Here is a 22,740-nt window from a genome sequence, read left to right on the forward strand (position 1 = left end):
TATATAGTATTATATATATTATATGTGTATAATATATATACTCAATAGAGTGGAACCACTAGATTCTGCTGCTCAACTTTTAAACATTGAATAAGAATGTGAGACCTCAGTGTTCCAGGTTGTTCTAAAACCCTACCCCACAAATCCACATACCACAAAGAATTGAAAACAGGTGTTCAAACAAAAACTTGCACATGAGTGTTTGTAGCAGGCCCTATTCACAGTAACCAAAAGGTTAAAACTACCCAAATACCCATCAAATGATGAATGGATGAATGAAATGAGATATATGTCCCCACAAAGGAATATTACTCGGCCATAAAAGGAGCAGAGTACCGACACGTGCTGCAACATGAATGGACCTTGAAAACAATGCATTCCTTTTGTAAGAAACATTCAGAATCAGCAAACTCATTAACAGAAACAGAAAAGCAGAGTACTGGTTGCCAGGGGCTGAAGACTGACTGCTTATTAAGTATTAAGGTGTCGTTGTGGGGTCTTGAAGTGTCCTGGAACTAGACAATGGTGACAGTGAATTGTGAATGCACTACATGTTCCTAATAGTAAACTTTATAAAAAAATTTTAAAACAACTCAAATTCTGACTGGGCCCAGCCAGGTGATGGAAATTAATGAACACTACTAGGTGTGGGACTTGGGCACACCGGAGCATCAAATCCTCTCTGAAAGGGGGCAGCAACCACTCAAGTCCTCTGGGTGTTGCCAAGACAGAATTTGGGCCCATAGTTTCCAGACTGTCCAATGCTTCAGGAAAGTAACAACGTGGGTGCCTGGATGGCTCAGTCGGTAAAGCATCTGCCTTCCGCTCGGGTTGGGATTCCAGGGTCCTGGGATCGAGTCCTGCATTGGGCTCCCTGCTCCATAGGGAGCCTGCTTCTCCCTCTGCCTCTACCTCTTGGTCTCTCATAACACATAAATAAAATCTTAGAAAAAAAAGTCAGTGCATCTCAAACTTTTATGCATATGAGTTACTCAGTGATTTTGTTAAAATGCAGATTCTGATTCAGTAGGTCTATGCTGGGTCCTGGGAATTTGCATTTCCAGCAAGCTCCTTGGTGGGGCTACAGCTCCACCAACCACACTCTGAATAGTGAGGGTCCAGCTCAGAGGTTCTCAAACTTCAGTGCACATTGGAAACTCCTGGGGAGTTTAATGCTGCTGCTTAGGCCCCACCCCTCAGCAATTCTGATGTCATTGGTCAGGGCACTGTCACTCTAATGGGCAGCAAACTTCGAAAGCCAACACCCTAGATGACCCTCTAAGCTCTAAGACCTTCTGAAGCTATGCAGTATTTCTGGACAACAAGGGAACAGTTCTCCCTTCAATGTAACTTTTTGAGAATAAATTAGCTCCTAGAACCTTCTCTCCAACAAAGCATTCTGAACTTGAAGGATGTGGACCATAGTTCAGTGGCCATACAGGTACTTTGTAACTCTTGACAACAGATTGGATTTCCTTTGACCAGTAACTCCCTCCTTGGCCTCCTTACCTTTTGTTAGCAAGTTTCATGTAAGTTGGGTCTGAATTGTTAGCTGATCCTCAACCAAGCTAAGATGAGACTCCTCCTTTCAAGGAAGGAAGAGTGCGTGCCCCGATCTGTACATCCCACACGGTCACAGAGGCTGTGGGGCTTGCCCAGAGCACAGCAGCATGACTCATCTTGGTGGGGGCACAAAAGGAAAACAGGCAAGAAGAGACCGACGGATGTGCTCTTGCCTCTCCCCAGTCACAGTCTCTGGAAAAACCTGTGACTCCCCTGTCTTGCTGCTTTGTGCCTCTCCTCTCCCAGACCAACCGTGATCCCGCTGAAAGAGGGGTAATTAACAAAGAACAGAAAGAATTGAAAGCCCTAACCGGAGCCTGAAAAAGAGCAGGCAGGCAAGAATGGAAGCCAGGAAGGGGAAGGAGAAACTTGGCAGGGTTTCCCGACAGGGCCTCCTCGCTAAGAGCATTACTGGAGTTATTCATGCCTGAGATGACAGGATGTGAACATGTTTGTCTTTATTATCGAGTAAATAGTGTGTGGCTTTCTTTTTCATTTTTTCCCCTGACTCCCCAGGGCCTTACCCCTTAATGTGGTCACTTTGAACATCGTTGGCATAAATTCACAATAGAAGAACATCTGTGACGAGGAGCACACCGAGGCAGGGAACTGTCTGGGACAGGGATGCAGCAACACAGAAATTAGCCCAATCGTGTCGGCTGAAGCTGTATTGATTCAGTGATCCAGTAGATGCGGTCTCTTTTGGTTACGATTGACCTTCTTCCTGGAGAAACTTCGATTTCAATCTCCCTCAACCAAAAGATAAGGGGATTGAGGCAAAACCATCATATTGAAACCTTGATCAATAAAATGTGTGTGCAGAGAGATTTAGAAAACATCTGAGAGACTCACAAGAATTTTCTTTCCAGAAGCAATAAGGAGTGGGAAGTTTCAAATGATTCCTCTTAGTACAGGGCCTGGGGAAAATGACTATCAGCGCTGGAAGCCCAAATCTTCTGTTAATCATGGACCAGCAAGGGCAGGTCATCCCTATTCTGCATTCCCCAGATCCTCATAATATGGTCTGAGAGATCTTGCTTCTTCCTGCCTCTTCCAGGAAGCCTGCCCTGACCCCCTTTCCTGTCTATGAGCCTCATATGTGCTGGCGTTGTGGCACTTACCACATGAGAGGTAATTCCTACCTCCCATCCTTCCTAGATTATCAGGTCCTTGAGAGTTGGGACTGTGATTCATCCCAGTATCTCCAGGACCTACCATGGTGTCAGGTACAGAACAGCTGTTCAGTACATATTTGTGGAATTAAATACATAGAATAAAGAATGGGGCACTTGGGGGGCTCAGTCGGTTAGACATTCAACCCTTGATCTCAGCTCGGGTCCTTTTTTTTTTTTTATAAATTTATTTTTTATTGGTGTTCAATTTGCCAACATAGAGAATAACACCCAGTGCTCATCCTGTCAAGAGCCCCCCTCAGTGCCTGTCACCCAGTCACCCCCACCCCCCGCCTACCTCCCTTTCCACCACCCCTAGTTCGTTTCTCAGAGTTAGGAATCTTTCATGTTCTGTCTCCCTTTCTGATATTTCCCACTCATTTTTTCTCCTTTCCCCTTTATTCCCCTTCACTATTTTTTATATTCCCCAAATGAATGAGACCATATAATGTTTGTCCTTCTCTGATTGGTTTATTTCACTCAGCATAATACCCTCCAGTTCCATCCACGTCGAAGCAAATGATGGGTATTTGTCGTTTCTAATGGCTGAGGAATATTCCATTGTATACATAGACCACATCTTCTTTATCCATTCATCTTTCGATGGACGCTGAGGCTCCTTCCACAGTTTGGCTATTGTGGACATTGCTGCTATAAACATCGGGGTGCAGGTGTCCCGGCGTTTCATTTCAGCTCGGGTCTTGATCTCAGGGTCATGAGTTCTAGCCCTATGTTGGACTCCACACTGGGTATGGAGCCTACTTAAAAAAAAAAAAAATGAATGAATGAATAATGCTCAATAAGCCCAGTTGGTTGCCTCACCAGCGCTGAAACTCAAGGTCTGAAGCTGAATCCTACAACCGCCTCAGCTCTGCTTACATAGGTAACAGAATACTCTCCTCCATCCCAGTGTTGTCCAGCTTTGGCCATTATTCATTGTAATAATAATAATAATAATAGCAGCAATAACAACAGTAAAATTTATGTGGCACTTACTGTATACTAGGTGTTTAAGCCTTTTAAAATTATCAATTCTCTAATTTTCATAGCTCTCCGATGAGTATACTCACTAATCTCAATTCACAGATAAGACAACTAAGACTCAGAGATGTTAAGTAACTTATTCAAGGTCATAAGCTAATATGTGACGGAGCTGGGCTCAAGCAGGCACAGACCAGCCCCGGCATGAATGCTCCACCACTAAACTGTACGGCTCTAGATTAGAACAAGTCTTCCTCTTACTTCCTCCACTATGGATTGTTCTGCCTGAGTTAATGCAGAGCTGAAACCGGGTCCTTGCAAGACCCCATGTGGCTAACCAGGTGGCTTGAAACGTACAGAACTGTCCCTGCCTGAAACCTGGTCTGAGAGTTGTTGTTGAGTGTCTTGTGTAGGGCCAGGGGAGGCTGAATGTGGTCCAGGGTTCACCTCGTACGTGGATGAACTCCAATCCACATAATGGGGTTATAGGCTTGTGGTTTCCTGTTTTCTTATTACCCCCAATTGGGGTTTTCCTTTCAATTACCTTTATAACAAGCGTGATTGCAGCTTCAAACCACAAACCACTTCTATTTTATTTAGCAAGGACTCCTTCTAACAGTTATAATTCTGTTAAATAGATGAACTATTTATCACCAGGTGTACTTGTTTTTACAGTGTTTATAGTATTTGGAAACTGGCTGTTTCCACCCATCCCTTTTCTGGTCCCACGGCTACTGGTCTAGCTTATCTCCTATCATCTCTTGCCTCAATAGCCTCTAACTGGTCTACCAGCTTCCGGGCTGACTCTTTCTGATGCATCTCCCACTGGGCCTTATAGCTTCATCTCCCTAAAGTAGAGCTTTGACCATGCCACTCCTCTGCTCAACGATTATTTGTGTCTAGGTGAGCCCAGCTCTGCCACTTATTAGCTTATGACCCTGAACAAGTTACTCAACGTCTCTGGGTGTCAGTTATCTCGGTTACAACTGGGATTAGTGAGTATCTTCATTGAGTAGTCGTGATTTTTTACAAAATCAAGATTTGTTCTTGGAAGAACAGAGCAATGGGTCAAACATAAAATCAAGTGTGGGGGCAGCCCAGGTGGCTCAGCGGTTTAGCACCGCCTTCAGTGCAGGGCCTGATCCTGGAGACCGGGAATCGAGTCCTACATCGGGCTCCCTGCATGGAGCCTGCTTCTCCCTCTGCCTGTGTCTCTGCCTCTCTCTGTCTCTCTGTCTATTTATAAATAAATAAAATATTTTAAATAAATAAATAAATAAATAAATAAATAAATAAATAAATAAAATTAAGTGTGTGAAGTGTAACCTCCTCATTTCAGTTCAAACATTCTATCAGGGTGTTTGAGGATGTGGTCTCCTCTGTGTATGTGGGAGGTGGCCTGAGCTGACCTCCAGGGCCATGTCCAATCTCCTGTGTCTGTGATTTTCAGTTTAGGTAGAACTCTCTCTTGAGAAGCATTCCTGAGAAAACAGTCTGAAGGTCTTGGTATCCCACAAACCCTGTGGTGTAAGCCAACATGTGACATGACTGGTCAGAAGGGATAATGTGAGTGCAAGAGAGAAGAACAAAAGTAGAGCATCTGACTTGCAGGCGATGTCTGTCCTGCTGTTTTCAGCTGCTCAGAGCACATCTGGAGCTTGTACCCACTTCTGAACAACACCCACAGAATCAGAGAGCCCTCCATGTGGCCAGGCTGGGAAAACTAAGAAATCCTATCACAGGAAGAAAAGTACTGGGACGGAAGCCATTTCAGAAGATTTTTGATCAAGGTGCCACATCTCCAAAGGGCTTCCCAGGGCAGAGGGCATAGGTGTGGTCTGCTGGGCCCTTGTGCTCTCACTTAACTGGCGAGTCATAGTGGTCTCACTGGGCAGGATTTCTTCCTACTCAGACCACCATACCCAGGACTACCCTCATGGCCTGCTTCAGTGGCCCTGCATCTCTCAGGAGTTGAAGACAGAAGTGGCAACAGTGAGAGTCTGACCCAAGGTCCCCACAAAAGAAGGTACCAAAGACCCTATAGTGTGGCTGATTCAGGCTGTCGTGGGGTCCAGGCTGGTAATGAGAACAAATGAAGCACGTTGAGCCCCTGCCTTTTAAATATAAAAATGTCCTCACTTCGGGGCACCTGGGTGGTTCAGGGGTTGAGCGCCTGCCTTTGGCTCAGGGTGTGACCCCGGGGTCCTAGGATCGAGTCCCACATCGAGGCCCTGCAGGGAGCCTGCTTCTCCCTCTACCTATGTCTCTGCCTCTCTCTGTGTCTCTCATGAATAAATAAATAAAATCTTTTTTAAAAAATGTCCTCACTTCCACAGATAAATATGTTGTGCCCTATGTTTCCTAAAATAAATGACTTGGTCTCTTATTTTTCCTTTCCCGATGAAAACCTGATAAGGAAAAAAAGTTTGTTTTTGTTTTTACAAGAAGGAAAATGACAGCACTTGTGCAATGAGAAATGGCCTCGCCAACCATCCTCATCACTGAGAGGACAGCCCATGGTGGCGCAGCAGACCCAGTGAGGCCACGCCTTCCACTTTATTAAAGAAAAGCTAAAAATCTGGGATTTTATGTGAAATCTTCTCATTCCTAAGTGTTGATGCCTATGTTCCGAAAACATCATGCAAGCTTAAAATCTCTCTGCAACATCTCTGCTTGGGGCTTCTTAACTCTGCCTGTATCCCTGGGGTGGGCTCACAGCCCCAGAGGCAGCCGTCTCTCCCTGTGAACCGCATTGACTGCTGGAAATACACTCTGCCAAAGTCCATGGAAATCAATTGTTTTATAGCACGGTGGCCCAACCACTACTGACCTGCAGGGCCGCTAAGCCTCTGGTTTCTAGGCCACTTCATTCATTCATGCATGCATCCACGCATATACTCATTCTCACACACACACACACACACACACACACACACACACTGGACTCAGTTGTACAGCATCTGTTGAATTCAATGGATTGTGATGTGAGTTCCCCATGAGTAGAAAACGTATTTGATCTGAGTCCTCTGGAGTCTCCTTCCCACATAGGGCCTGCGCGGGGACACCTCAGTCTCCCCATTCCTCTCCTGGATGAAGGCTGTCCAGGAAGGAAGTTCCCTCCCAGACCCCGTGGGCAGCATTCCTCTTAGGCAGCAGCCTGGCGCCCAGAGCAGGTGCATGGCATTTGCCAGACCTGTGGCCCTGGGCAAGTCACTGACGTCCCAGCCTAGGCCTCTCCGTGTGCTAAACAGGGGCGTTAGCCCCTGCTTCGTGGGACACTTTGAGGTATTTATAAATTCTGTGTTAAGGGAAAGTGCTGCACAGCGTCAGGATGGTGATGAGTGGTGTTGACACGAAGAGGAAGGAAGTTGGAGTTCCACAGGAATGGGTTTGAATCTAGGCTCAGCCAGGTTGAGCGGCTTATGTAATCTCTGTGAGCCTCAACTTCCTCATCTATAAAGTGGGATAAAACGGACTTCTCTACACACCCCCTCTTTAGCTTGCAAATCAGGAATAATGGTGCTGCCATTTGCTTCGACGTGGATGGACCTGGAGAGTATTATGCTGAGTGAAATAAGTCAATCGGAAAAGGACAAACATTATATGGTCTCATTCATTTGGGAAATATAAAAATTAGCGAAAGGGAATAAAGGGAAAGGAGAGAAAATGAGTGAAAATATCAGTGAGGGTGACAAAACATGAGAGACACCTAACTCTGGGAAACGAACAAGGGGTAGTGGAAGGGGAGGTGGGCGGGGGGATGGGGTGACTGAGTGATGGACATTGAGGGGGGCACTTGGCGAGATGAGCGCTGGGTGTTATGCTATATGTTGGCAAATTGAACTCTAAATTAAAAATTTAAAAATTAAAAAAAAGGACTATGATGCTTGCGGAAGGCGCCCGGGAAGAGGTAGCCGCTGTTGCGTCTAGTGACCAGTAGAGGGCACCAGACTACTCCATAAACCGACCCGGCGTCGAGCGCAAGGAAGCCTGTACGCAAAGGCTGCGGGGGAGCCTCAAGTACGCGGTTCTGCGCACCCGGTCTCTTTTTTTTTTTTTTAATTGGAAAATTAGACATTACATTTCACCCTGTACTATTTGAGGGGTCACTTATTAACAAAAGCAGCTTAGAGTCGTGGAAAGAGCACCCCACCGAGGAAAGCTCTAGGCACACGGCTACGTGTCCTCGCCCCGACCTTGTGCTCCTGTGCTGGGTCACCTGTGTCCGGACCCACTTTTGAAGCCGGGGTGGGGGTGGCGGGGGGGGGGGCAGATCGGACCAGGTGATCTCTGAGGTCCCTGCTGGGTGCCTATGACTACGATTCTGGGACAAATACCCCTGGTGAAACATGCAGGTGGGGGGCGGGCAGGGGGGCCCTGGACTGAAGGACCCCTGGGTGCCCTCGCGGGGCGCTGGCTTTGGTGAGCTGCGCGCCGTCGAGGGAAGGCCCGCGGGGCTAGTCCTGGCCCCACCAGGAGCGCCGGCTGGCGGGCGGCGAGGTGTTTCTGCGGCGCGCACACCGCGCTTAGCATCTTTTGTGCAGGCCGCTGCGGAAGCCTCGGAGACCACCCAGCCAGGCAAAGAAAGGCATTCTTGTCTGCAGTTGACAGCTCTCAGGCTGACGGCTTTCCATTTGCCCCGGAGGCTGTCACTTGCAGAACAATGGCAAGGAGCAGGGTGGCTCTCACCTGAGACCGCGGCGGCCGCGGGGGGCGGGGGTGCAGAGCGGGCCTGGTGGGGGAGGGGCTGCTGTCTCTCCTCCCAGGATCTGAGGGCTCCAAGGTCACCCCCGCCTGCAGCGCACCCGTTGGAGACGCTGCGGACCGCTGTGTTCCCGCCGATGGCGCCTCTCTCGTGCCACAGATCAGAAAGCAGCAAGCACCGAAGATGTTACGCTTTGTTAAAAAAATAATAATGATGATATTTAATTAATTAATTAATAACAATAATAACGAATTACTGATATACACAAAACAGAAATCAATCCCAAAAGCATTAAGTGGGACGAAAGAAGACGAATCCCTACAGTATAATCCCCTTCCTAGGAACTTCTAGGGCAGACAAAACTGTCTACGGTGACAGAAATCAGATCCATGGCTACTTCCTTAGGACAGGTAAAGGTTGACTACAAGGAAACATGAAGGGACTTTCTGGGGGTGGAGATGGTCTAGTGTTAAGTGGTAAGGACATAGGTGCACATGCTTTTGTAAAATGCATTGAACTGTACGCCTAAAATCAGTGCACTGCCCCATAAAGAAATTATACTTCACTAACATTGATTAAAACTGAGTTGCAAGAAATAGTTATGATTTTTCTCATTCTCAAAAGAAACAGCTGTTCACACTAGAAGACTGGGAAAATACAGATAATGGGTTTTTTTTTTTTTTAAAGGAAAGAAAACTCATCCATAATCCCATTACCCAGAGGTAACCATGGTTATCATGTTGATACTGATAGCGCCAGACCCTTATTTTCACAAAATGAGATGAAACAGTTTGTAATCTGCTTTCTTGCTTTCGCATTGACTTAGTAATACAGGCACATAGTTAAAACCTTTTGTAACAAAAGGTAGAAAAGAACATAGTGTAAAAAATAAATCTCTCTCCCAGTCTCCCTCTCCAGAAGCAATTACTCCCATCATTTACTTGTATATTCTCCTAAAAATATGTTATGTATTTACAAGCATATATGATCCTTAAGAGAAAGAAAAGGAAGCATATTAAATATACACAGTTTGCACCTCTATCAACCTGTATTTTCAATATAATAATATGAACATCCTTCCATGTTCATTAAAATTTTCCTGTCATTTTGAAGCAGACATTTGATTTAAGTAAAACAAAATACCCAGAAATATACAAAATTATAAATGTAAGTCTCAAAGTGTTTTTACAAATGGGATCTGTTTTTATATGCTGCACCAATATAAAATAATAGATAATTACACAGCACCTCCCAAAACCATTTGGATCCTCTCCTAGGTACTGTCTCCTCTCCCCTAAAAGAAACCACTACCTTGTCTTCTTTTTTTTTTTTTTTTTTTAAGATTTTATTTATTCATGAGAGACCCAGAGAGAGAGAGAGGCAGAGACATAGGCAGAGGGAGAAGCAGGCTCCATGCAGGAAGTCTGCTGCAGGACTCAATCCTGGGACCCTAGGATCATGCTCTGAGCCAAAGGCAGATGCTCATCCACCGAGCCAGCCAGGTGTCCCACTACCTTGTCTTCTAATTTCTGAGTTTTTGCCTGGTTTTTGAAATTTATATTATGGAATTATATGGGTTTATTTTTATGTCTATATTCCTTCACTCAACGGTAGAGAAATGAGATTCATTCATGTTGTATTTGGCAATAGTTTATTCACACTTACTACCATAGAGTATTCCTTTGAATAAATGTATCACAATTTATTTATTCAATCTATTGTTGATAGACACATGGGTTGTTTCCAGGTTTTGGCTATTACAGCTGCTATAAATTCTTTAGATGTCATTGGTGAACATACATATTTCTGTTGCATACATGCTTAGGTGTGCATAAATGCTCTGTCATAGGGTATGCAAATGCTCAGCATCAGCAGAAAATACCAAAGAGTCTCCAAAATGGTTACCCCAATTTACAATCTTGCCTGCAGTGTATGAGAGTTCCAATTGCTCTATAATATCAGTTATAATGGTTACATAGTATTTCTTTATATGGATATGCCATACTTTATTTTACCTGTTTCATTAATTCAGGCACTTTTAACCCGTTTTGTACATACACTGCTGCTCTGGTAAAGCTTGAGGACCTCTTCACAGAATATGACATAGTAAAATGTGTGCTTCATTATTAACACACTGATAACCTCTAGCAGCAGGTCTAATAACCACAGGGACTTCAAAATAAGCATAAACATAAAAATGCTTATTGGCCTTTGGTGCTGCTTCTCTTATGAAATGGGTATCTTGGCCTTTGCCAATTTTTTAAAATGGCTTATTTATTTTCAAAAATTTTTAAAGATTTATTTATTTATTTGTTTATGATAGACACAGAGAGAGAGAGATAGGCAGAGACACAGGAGGAGGGAGAAGCAGGCTCCATGCCAGGAGCCCGACGTGGGACTCGATTCCGGGACTCCAGGATCACTCCCTGGGTCAAAGGCAGGCGCCAAACCACTGAGCCACCCAGGGATCCCCTATTTTCAAATTTTTATGTAAAAATTCCTTGTGTATTACACCTATTAACCAATTAACCATCTAGTGAAATATTACAATTTTTGTCATTAGCTTTGCTATTTTATGTTTTTTTGTAGTCTGTTTATATTTTTTAAACAATTGCTTTATGGAGAAATAATTCACATGCCATAAAATTCACCCTTCTAAAGTATACAATTTAATGATTTTTAGTACATTCACAGTTAACGAAACCATCACCATCATCTAATTCCAGAATATTTTCAGCACCCAGAAAGAACCTTGAACTCATTGGTAGTCATTGCCCAGAATTATCCCACAGACCTGTACCTGTGACCTCTAATCCTGGTACCTCTAATCCATTTCTGTTTCTTTTTTTTTTTTAATTTATTTATGATAGTCACACAGAGAGAGAGAGAGAGAGGCAGAGACACAGGCAGAGGGAGAAGCAGGCTCCATGCACCGGGAGCCCGACGTGGGATTCGATCCCGGGTCTCCAGGATTGTGCCCTGGGCCAAAGGCAGGCGCCAAACCGCTGCGCCACCCAGGGATCCCCATTTCTGTTTCTATTCTGGATAGAATAATAGGAGTTGCCTATTCTGGACATTTCATATAAATACATGAACACAAAATACACATACAACATGTGATCTTTTGTGACTGGTTTTTTCCCCCAGGATTAATCTAAGTTGTAGCATGTGTCATTACTTCATGGCTGAATAATATTCGGTTGTTTGTGTACACCAGATTTTGTTTATGCATTTATCTCCTGACCGACATGTGGGTTGTTCCTGCTTTGGGGCCATTATGAAGAATTCTGCTATGAACATTCATGTACAAGTTTTTGTGTAGATGTGTATTTTCATTTCTCTTGGGTCTACACCTAGGAGTGGAATTTCTGGGCCATGTGGTAATTCTATATTTAACATCTGAGGAACTGCCAGACTGTTTTCCAAAGTGGCTGTATATTTTTAAAATCCCACCAGCAACACATGAGGTAGTTTACGGTTTTCTCATGCATGAAAATTTTAAATTATCCATAGTAAAATAAAGCAATGTTTTCCTTCATGGTCCCTGTCTTTGAGTCATTCCTGGAAAGGTGTTCACCACTCCAAAATGATGGAAATAGTCTATATAAAATATGTGTATTTTTTTCCCTTCAGTACTTTGTTGTTGTTGCTGTTTTGTACTGAAAAGATTTAAACAACCACTTGGAATCTACTTGATTGATCCTTGCAATTCCAGATCTTCCTACTCTTTCTGCCATTTTGGTAGACTTCATCCAGTTCCATCTGCCTTACAATTAGTGGCAAACTTTCCCAGATTCTGGCCTCAGTTGTCGGTCTTTAGAGATGTTACTGGAATCTTCTTGTTTTTTCATAAGTTTTTAGACTGTTGCAGATACTTCCAGCCTTTACATTTTTACATATTATTTTTAAAGAAAGTGCTCATTTGAGGTCATTTTTTCAGTGGTGTAAAAATTTTGTCAGAATTGGAATACAGAGGCTGTGGGTGGTCTAGACACAATTTACCTCATGTGTCTTGTCTTTTCCCATTTTTGTTGTCTAAATTCAGAGCGCATGGAAGCCTTGTATTTGGTGAGCAGACTGACCAGGTAAGTGGGAAAGGACTAGGGAAGGCTGGGAGGAGTCTAGGAGTCTCAGGGGAGCATTCATTTGGGCGTCCAGCCTTTCCCATTTTTTTTTTCACTCTCCTCACCACCTCAGAAACAGCAAGTGAACTGTTTTTATTTATAGTGGTCTAACCAAGCCTCGCACTTCCAGCTTTTTGTAGCATTTTTATTCCGTTTTATCCTTATCACAGTCCTGGAAGGTTAGACAGGACCCAGGGCTCATTGGCTCCATTTGACAGATGAACAAACAGAGCCTCCAGAGGGTAAATGCCAAGCCATTAGACTAGGATGTGGTAAAGCTGCATCTTAACCATCCAGGACTTCTGACTCCAAGCCTCGAAAACCCCTGTTCAGCAAGGAAAGAGGGTCAAAGGTCTAGGGTGTGTACACATACAGCCCTCAAAAGGAATGTGGGGTTTTGTGGTTTGGGTTTTTCTTCCCCTTTCTAAGCACGCTTCGCATGCCAGCCAAGGGTGTGCAGCTGTGTGTGGAGGGGGGGGAAGGGGGTGAGTTGCAGGGTTGCATGTCATTCCTAAGCCACTTTATAAAGGAGGTCAAAGCACGGAACCTGGGATGAAGCTCACAAGTCCCTTCTGGTCTTCTGCTGTCTCATCAGAACCAAGCTTCCGCAAAGGAATGACTCCAAACGAGACTCTGCATGACAGTGGGAACTGGGCCTCCGTGACACATGACATGGCTCTGTAAGTGGTTTATTGTGATCTGCATGTGTACTTCAAATTCATAAAACACCCCTCTTGTGGCAATAGAGGTTGGCAAACTCAGCTTCCTGGGCTCAAGATTAACTGAGAAGATGAAGTCCTTGTGTGCCTATGACACTGCACATCCCAATGTGAAGTGTCCTATTTGGGAGATTAAAAAAAAAATTCTGGGCAAATGCCACTTATTGCCCACTGTTCTTGAGAGTCACAATTAAAATTAGTATACTTGAGGCTCCAAGAAGTTGTGCAAGGATGAGGCCTGTGGAATACTTTAACGTAAGTATATGCAGCATCTCCAGCCCCAGGACCCTTTACAAAGGTAACATCCAAGAGCTCTTGCCAACAACAGTTCCACAGAACTTGACTTTGCATAGTGTTGCAATACATTTCTATTGCATGCATGTACTAGTAACAATCACAGTATTTTAAAACATTAATACATTCCTCCAATAATTCCAATTTACAATCTTCAACAAGGCTGACAATGTTTTGGAAGCTACATCAATACAGGTTCAATTCTTTTTTTAAAAATTTATTTATTTATTTATTCATGACAGACACACAGAGAGAGAGGCAGAGACATAGGCAGAGAGAGAAGCAGGCTCCATGGAGGGAGCCCCATATGGGACTCGATCCTGGGACTCCAGGATCATGCCCTGGGCAGAAGGCAGGCACTCTCAACCGCTGAGCCACCCAGGGATCCCAATACAGGTTCAATTCTATTACAACAGAGTAAATAGGAAAAAAAAAAAAAAAGGCTATTGTAAAAAAGAAAGAAGGAAAGGAAAGGGGAAAAATGAGGCTACCCAAATTTTTGTGCTGCGTTTTTTGTTGTTGTTGTTGTTGTTGTTGTTGTTGTTGTTGTTGTTTTAGAGAGAGCACACCCAGGAGGGAGAGGGGGAGAGAATCTCAAGCAGTCTCCATACCCAGCTCAGAGGCCTGACATCATGACCTGAGCCAAAATCAAGAGTCCGCCGCCTAACAGGCTGAGCCGCCCAGGTGCTCCCACTGTGCTCTTAAATGTATCAAATATTCCTTGTTATTGAGTGTACTCAGAAACTGAATAGTTTTTGATCATTTTTTTATGTAAAAAATTTATTGTAATATACTTTTTACTATATTGCATTTACTGAGTGACTCAGACTCAGTATCTCTATGAATATTAATAAAACATCTTCCAAAATTTTCAGTATTATAGCATGCCATCATTAACTTTTATTGAATTTATATATGTAATTTTCATGAAAATATAAAAATGAACTTTCCCTTTGGGGCATATTAAAATATTTCTGAACAGAATCCTTTTTTATAATAAGAGTAATTGAAGAACCTTTTAAGTTTTAAAAAAATATATTTACAAAAGCTGAAAAAAGCCCATTATCTATTCTCTCAAATACAGCCACTATTAACATTTTCATCAAGTCTGTTCTTCTTTGCATAATCAGTTTTTAGCATCATTGAAATCCCACTCTGTTGTCTCTATTGATTTAACATTATAGCAAGAATATCAGCATTTGTTTTTATACTTGATGAATGTATAAACAAAGAGAACATTTTAAGATGAGACTCTGCCTTCCAAGAGATGTTGGTGGTTTCAATTTTGGGGGGATCCAGAAGAAGTAATTAAGATGTTCCTCACAGAATGCAGAGGAATGCAGGGCTGTCTTAGATGATGACTCGGAGCACAGTGAAGTAGCATCTTGACCTTGGCAGTGTCCCCTCTCACTAGCTAAGTCCACTTGGGTCCCCCTCCAAGCTCTTCCCACTCCAAGTGCTGAGACCCTCCAGGCCTTCCCTAGGTCAGATGTAAGTCAAATGGCCAAGGTCAGGAAGGACCGGTGAACTCTCCCCTATTCTAACAGTGAAAATTGAGATGAACAGCCTTCCTTCAACCATCAAGGTTTGCTTTTCCTTTTCTTCCAACCCGGTGATACATAAACAATTGCACATGACCTTATGGTGTGAGCTCATGGTAAAATACATAATCTAAGGTAGTTGAGGCTTGGAGCCTAAGTGATGTGGCCAAGCCCCTTCTGGCTGGTAAGTGATAACTCCAGAACCCCATCTCTCTGGTCCTTCCACCTTTCTGCACAGACCTGCACCCTTGATTCCAAGCAGGCATAAAACACCATGTAAAATGTGAGATAAAAAAAAAGCACAGCTGTCCTCGGCTGTGCGGAATTAGGAGATGTTTCAATCCAATAGAATTAATGGGCTTTATTGCAAAATCCTCCTAATTCCTCCGTCAGCTCATCTGAGCCCAGGTTCTGGGTCCTCTGTTGCTGGGTTTTCATCTCAGGCTGACAGATGCTGCACATTGAGAATAAAAAATGCGCAGGGTGGGAGGTGGCTTTGGCTTTCATAATGGCCACAGGTGTTCTGGTGTGCCTTTCTGCTTCACCCTTTTTACACGCTGCCAGATGACAAAGACATGATGATGAAGACTGCTTTACTTTCTGGGGTTTCACACAACTAGAAGGATTTGCTGCGCGGGGCAGCTTTCATTTGTCTCCTGTGTTTTCTCTGAGAAAATTGCACTCTCAAAAACAGCTCCAAAACTCTGGATCTGCAGGGCAGGTCAGGCTTCACTCTGAGTAAGGGAGGGTTAGAAAAACAATAGAGTGAAGTCAAAAGAACATTCTAACCAGGCCATGTGAGAGACTAGGTTGGGATGTGCTGGTGACAGCCAGGAAATAGTAAGAAAGGAACCAAACTGCTCACATTTGTCTCTTTGAAACAGGTGAACAACACCATAAAGGCACACCCTTTGCCATTTGACATCATTACAAAGAAATATATTTTCCCAAGACCAGGCCAATAGGGCCCCAAATGGACACTTTCCATCTGTTGTTCTAATCACTCAAGTTGTCTTGCAAGTGTAGGCTGAAGGTATGTGATTTCCCAACTGAGACTGGGGCTCAGTTTCCTTGTCCATAAAACTAAGGATTTTGAACACACAACCACCGATGGACCTTCTAGTACAGTTTCTGTTGTTTTTGTATAAACTCAACAAACAACACTGAACACATTTCCTCCTGACAGGTCTTGTTCTCCACCCCCTGCAGTGCCTGAGACCCACATTTCCTGCCTGCAAGAAGTGACAGTTCACTAGGGGCCATGAGGCCATGTAAAGCCAAGCCAGGTGTGTCTACGGTGCAAGAGATGCAGCAAGAGATTCTCCCCAGGTGAACACAAAGACATTGTAGAGGAAGTGGCATTTGATTAGGCCTTGAAGGATGAGAGGGGTTTTAACACGTGGACACGAGGAGAAAAGGAATTCTAGGCAGGGGATGAGCATGGGTAAGAAGTAGGAAAGAGCAAGGCAAGTCCATAGTATCCTGAGATAAATATGCCCGGGGTTTAGGGCCCAAGCAGGGGAATCATTAAGAGGCCTTGAACTCCAGGGCAAGTGGTATGTAGTTTATCTGGTGGGTACCGGGGAGCCATTGAGGCCTAAAGGAAGAGACATAATGCCATTATATGTATTAGAATTGTACTTTAGGAATGTTAATCTGACAAAATGGGCATATTGATTTTCCTAAAGTTTCCCAGGTGACAAATGGAGGAGCTGAGATTAGAACCCACCCAGGCTGACTTCCAAGCTTGTGCACATAACTCTCCAAGAAGGCCACAGAAGCTAGACAAGCTTCAGATCTACAGCTGCCGTGTTTAGATACCAGTGTCTTATCCAGAGAGACACACTGAGTGGGAAACATCAGACAGGAAGGGGTGGAGATTCACCTACTAATTCCTAGTGCTAATGGATTGAATGGTGGCCCCCAAAAGATATGCCCACATCCTAATCCCCGCTACCTGTGAGCATCACCTCATACAGTAAAGGACTGGATATGACTTTACACTGCAAAAGATGTGAATAAGTTAAGGATTTTGAGAAGAACTTATCATGGGTTACTGGGTAGCCGTACACACGATCATACATAACCTAATAAAAAAGACACTCAGAGAAAAAGAGAAGAAAGAAGCAATGTGACCATAGAGACTGGAGTGATGTGCCACAAGTAAAGGAATACCTGAGGCTGCCAGAAGCAAGAAGAAGCAAGGAACGGTTTCTCCCAAGAACCTTGGAGCCCTGAAACACCTTGATTTCAGACTTCTGGCCTCCAAAACTGTGAGGAAAGACATTTCTGCTGTTTGAAGCCTAAGGCTGTGGAATCTGTGATAGCAGCCACAGGAAACCAATATACTAGGTAACCTTTTGTTAAATTTAAATTCATTTTGAATTGATAAGACATGCATATGTTACCAAATTTTAAAAGGGTAAAGGATTTATGGTGAGAAGGAAATCTCCCTTCTTTCCATGCCCACAAGCCACCAGTTTTCCTCCACAGAGGCATCCACTATTATTGGCTTTAAATGACCATTTAATCGTGTGTGTGTGTGTGTGTGTGTGTGTGTGTGACTATAGAATCTCGCAATTATCCCCAAGTAATGTGAAAGGTAATCTGTGTTATGAGGTTATGAAAACAGACCATATTCTTGCAGACAGACAGACCTGGTTCAAATTCCTTCCCAGTTCCAACAGGTACCTGGAGACTTTCTGGGCAAGCTCCCCAACCTCGGAGGGCCTTGGTTTTCTCCTCTGTAAAATGGGGATGATGATGTTTCCCACCTCTGGGACTGCTTGAGGATCTGATGAGTTGATGTGGGTGAAGCTCCCAGCAGAGACTGGTATATGGCTTCCTAGGAAGTCCCTATCTTGTAGACTACCGTCACTGCTACTCACGTGGCCTAGTAGGAGTGTTCCTCAGCTCAGCCTTGGAATCAGCCCCGGTGCATCTCTTGCTGACATACCTAAGAGAGATGGCTGCATTCTTGTCATTCCAGAGTTATTTCTGACTGTCTGCCATGGTATCTTCCTTCAGTGTTGATGGAAAACCAAGGTTACAAAACATCGATCAGCCAAATTTTTAAACCCCTGAAAAGAAAGTAGTGAGCATTAAGGGAAGGCCAATGTGCCTGGGCTACCAAGACAGGATTCTGGGTCTCTGCCCATGCTGTTCCTTCACCCACAAATGCCTTTTGTCCTAAGTACAAAAATTCCAATAGCAACTATGCACCAGGCTCATTAATGTAATAGAAAGAACACAGGAGTTAGAGAATTCAAAGCCATTTATGTACACTGCAACTTTGGCAGGAACTCTTCCACTCGGTGAGCCTCAGTTTTTTTATCTGTAAAATGGGGATAATTTTTTTTTTCATATCTATCTCAGAGTCATCATGTGGGTTATAAAAGAAGAATCAGGTGCCAACTTAGGCATTACCTACTCCATTCCTAATTTTACAGATAAGGTATTTGGGACCCACAAAAGGCAAGTCACCTGCCCAAGATTATCTAACAAGTCAGTAGCTGAGCTGGGGCTGGAACTTGGCCTTTTTTTTTTTTTTTTAGAGATTTATTTATTTTTTTAAGATTTTTTATTTATTCATAGAGACACACACACAGAGAGAGAAGAGAGAGAGGCAGAGAGAGACACAGGCAGAGGGAGAAGCAGGCACCATGCAGAGAGTGTGGGACTCGATCCAGGGTCTCCAGGATCACACCCTAGGCTGCAGGCGGCGCTAAACTACCGCGCCACCACAGCTACCCTGGAACTTGGCCTTAAGGAGAGACCTCTTTTCTCCTGAGCAGGCTAAGGAGATATGAATATGATAAACCATAATATACTATGTAAATAAATGTCACCTGAAGCCACTCGTCTTAATGATGTCTAGGCTTCAGTCTACCTGTTTGTTTTTCTCAAGTTCTGTCCCAAATGGATGCAAGCCCCAGTCCTCTGCTTTTTGGCTGTAGGAGAAAAGGTATGGGGTATTTGAACTACCCCTGCAACTGTGGGTCTCTGCTCCTAATCCCCTCCTGACCAATGGCTTGTGACAGCAGTGATTTCACCCACCCCTCTGTCCCTCTTCATGAGGAATGCAGAGAATGAGCCTCATGCATAAGGCCACTTGACCTTCTGCAGGGTGACACGGAGGTGATGGGGATAGGGTGTGGGGAGTGTTTTAGTGACAAATGATTCTTACCCGGATTGGGTAAACATTCCCTAGGCCCACATGTAACTCAAATATTTGCCTCCCTGACTTAGGCTTCATTCTCTCCAAATTGGGACTAGAAACCAGCTTGGAGACTTCTAATAAATGTTTGCCATGATCCAAGATGAGGTGTCTTCTTTCCTTTTACCTACCATTCCAGATAAAACAACAGGGCAACAAGTTTGACATTGTGATGGGGAAGAGTGGCATCTGAATGAGCAGGGACCGCAAAAAGGAGATTTGGCCCCGTTGCTGCAGGACAACTGAACACACCCAACACTCTAGATCCCTCCTCTCGCATCTGAAGACACTGCAGCAAACAAGCAGGCACACACACAGCAGAATTGAAAGGCATCTGTCAATTTTCACTGAGAACAAATTAGATGGTCTAATGATGACTACAGAGAGGTCCCCTGGGAACTGCCCACTCATCCTGAAGTGTGGTTTATATCTTCATACATCTTCATGTCACTAACTAGCAGCCTTTCATCTCACCTTGAAGAGCTCCTTTCAGACTGATGATTCTTAGTCAAGCAAAGCTTTGTGGCTGCAAAATCCTCCTCCAGCCCTCAAACTCCCTTCATGTTGACTGGCTGGCATTTTATTGGAAGCAAGAGCCCTTTCTTCTTTCCTAGGTAGTTCTCCATTTATTACGAATTTATTTATTATCACTGCCGATTCATAGATCCCTATTTTCAATGGTTTATTTTCTTAATTATTTTGATTCTCAAATTATCCCAGATTTGGCTGAGGGGAGCCTCTGTAAGCTGATTCCCATGTCTTTGGGACAGGTCCCCATCACTTTTTTGAGCACTGCCTGTCTCTCCTGCACAACAAGATGGACCAAGTTCATCTTGTAAAAGAAAAGCATGGGGATTAGGAAAAAAAAAGAAAAAGAAAGTGTCACTTACAGATCAATAAAGGTGATTGTACATTGGCAACTACAGGTGTTCCATTAGGAATAATTATTCTAAGTGTTTAACCTGCAAGGAAATAACTATGCACAGAAAAAAGGACTAGAAGAAAATGCTAGAAAACTAGAAAAAACTCTGTGAGGATGATGAGAATTGTTTTCATTTCATATTGCTCTTTTTTTCTTTTCTGTATATCCCAGATTTTATATGATGAAAATGTATAATTTCTTTTTTTTTTTTTTTTTTTTTTTATTTATTTATGATAGTCACAGAGAGAGAGAGAGAGGCAGAGACACAGGCAGAAGGAGAAGCAGGCTCCATGCAGGCTCCATGCACCAGGAGCCTGACGTGGGATTCGATCCCGGGCCTCCAGGATCGTGCCCTGGGCCAAAGGCAGGCGCCAAACCGCTGCGCCACCCAGGGATCCCCGAAAATGTATAATTTCTATAATGAAAAAAATTATATAAAAGGATCCTTCCTTCTAAGAATAATGGAGTGGGCAAACTCTGAGAACATCAATAAAGGGTGAATAAAGATGTTAACAAATAGAAATACATGGAAAACACTTCACTGTCATCAATCACACTATCAAAACAAATCTCTGTGCCACACACAAGGTCTCAGAAAACCTGGTTTCCTGGACCTGGTCCTGCCATGTGTGCCACCAGGGTAACTTTAGGCAAATCATGTTGTCAAGTTGGGCCTCAATTTCTTCATCTGAAAAAGGAGATCATTAAGTTCGTCCTCTATCAGCCATGTAATGAGGTTCAAACAAAACCATGTTTATGAAAAATCCTTTAAAAGAGGACAAATGTAAATCATTTTCAAGAGCTTTTAAAAATTTTTTGTTTTATGCTTTATTGAAACCTTAAATTTTTAGCAGTTTCCTTTTACGTGATTGTCAGCTAAGCTGTCTGGGAGTCTCTCTGAGCCTGCACGGGAGAGTCTCATGGCCAAAGCAGCAGCAACCCCATGGCTTATATCAGGTTCCCCAGAAGCTACTTGGGGAGGATTCCTGTGCAAGTGATTTATTTATTAGGGAGTGCTCCCAGTCAAATAAGTAAGGAAGTGGGATGTAGGATCAGAAAGCAAAGGAGGCCCAGCAAAGTACCTCATCAGAAAAATTACTCCATGATAACTTTGGCTTAGCCCACAAGTGAATTCTGGGGAATGTTACACCCCTCAGAGTCATCCTGGACAGGGGCAAGGGAACTGGAGCATTTATACCCTTGTATACTCAGTTACTAAAAAAGGGGATGGGGGTGGGCAATCTCCCAGGCACTGCCTGTGTGCAGGCAAAGCTGATTCCACAGCCCTGAGGTCTGCCCTGTGACAAAGAAACACAAATGTGGCCAAAGATAGACTCCAAAATGGTAAGGGGATCTGAGTGGATGTAGGTAGAGCACTGACATCAGCCCAAGGAAGGCTGGGCATTCAAAACAAAGAAAACAAAATGAGAACCAGTGTTACACATTGGAAAGACCTTTGGGAGGCACCACAGTTAGGTATATGGAGACTGGGTCCAGAGAGGTTGAGTGGCTTGCCCTGAGTCACACGGATGGCAGCCAAAATTCCAGCCCTCGTCTGCCTGAGTGAAGTCCATCTGGTCTGCCAAAGCCTGAGCATCCTCTTCTGTACCACATTACTCACTACACTGGGACTAATGCCTTTTCTATGGAGGGTCACCCATAGGGAATCCTTCATGTGCCACAGAATCTTACAGACCACCCTGCCTTCAGAAAACTCAGAGCCCCTGTGGGTATCTTCAGGATGGTATTAGTGGCCCCTTACCCATAGTCACTCCTCTCTTCTTGAATTTGTCCAACACAAGGCACCAGAATGGTTGAACCATGACTTTATGAACCCCAAAGAGAGACGCATGTGTCTCAGATACAGGGTGGCCCGTCTCCTGGCTACAAAGATGTTATTAATGATTTGGGGAGAGTCAGTTAGATAAACAGGTACCATCTCAAACAAAAGACCTTGTGAGCTCACCCATTTGTTTCTCCTTTATTGTACTTAAAGGCAATTACCCCACATCCTGCATTCTGAACATGAGCAAACATGTGAAGGAGCCAGACACACAGAAGCTCCAGTCACGCAGACCTCGCATCTAGCTAGGAAGCAATGGTCCAGAGCCCCAGTTCCATGGCCAACCCTGCCACACACTAGCTGAGGGATATTGGGTAAGATGTACAATCTTGTCAGGTCTGAGCATCCTTGTTTTCATAAAGTAGAAAAGCCATACATACCCCATAATGGTACTGTGAGGATCTACAACATCTCTAGAGGGCTTCATAACTTGTCAAGCTCAACGCACACATAAAAGTATTTTATCCACATTTGTTTTACCAGCTCAATTTTTATAAAGCCAAATGCAATCACTTCCCTTTCTCAGTATCACTGATCCAACATTCTCAGACACCCTGACACCAGCCGAGAGTTAGGATACAAACTTATAAGGCCCCTGGGTGGACATACCAGATGACATAAACCCATATACTTTCCTCATAATGAAGCAACCAGGCTCTA

General features: G+C 43.8%; 1 long non-coding RNA gene across 2 annotated transcripts in view; it reads right to left on the reverse strand.

The window, feature by feature from the left end:
• Positions 1–14,126: 14,126 nt before the first annotated feature.
• Positions 14,127–22,740, reverse strand: part of LOC111098101 — a 31,405-nt gene continuing 22,791 nt past the window's right edge. For both annotated transcript variants that reach the window (XR_005367032.1, XR_005367033.1), the window contains exons 4-5: positions 18,056–18,179; positions 14,127–15,833 (exon numbers count right to left, since the gene is read on the reverse strand). This is a non-coding gene — a long non-coding RNA (uncharacterized LOC111098101). The remainder of the gene's footprint in view (positions 15,834–18,055; positions 18,180–22,740) is intronic.

Source organism: Canis lupus, chromosome 11 (genome assembly GCF_011100685.1).
Source record: "Canis lupus familiaris isolate Mischka breed German Shepherd chromosome 11, alternate assembly UU_Cfam_GSD_1.0, whole genome shotgun sequence".
NCBI classification, from domain to species: domain Eukaryota; kingdom Metazoa; phylum Chordata; class Mammalia; order Carnivora; family Canidae; genus Canis; species Canis lupus.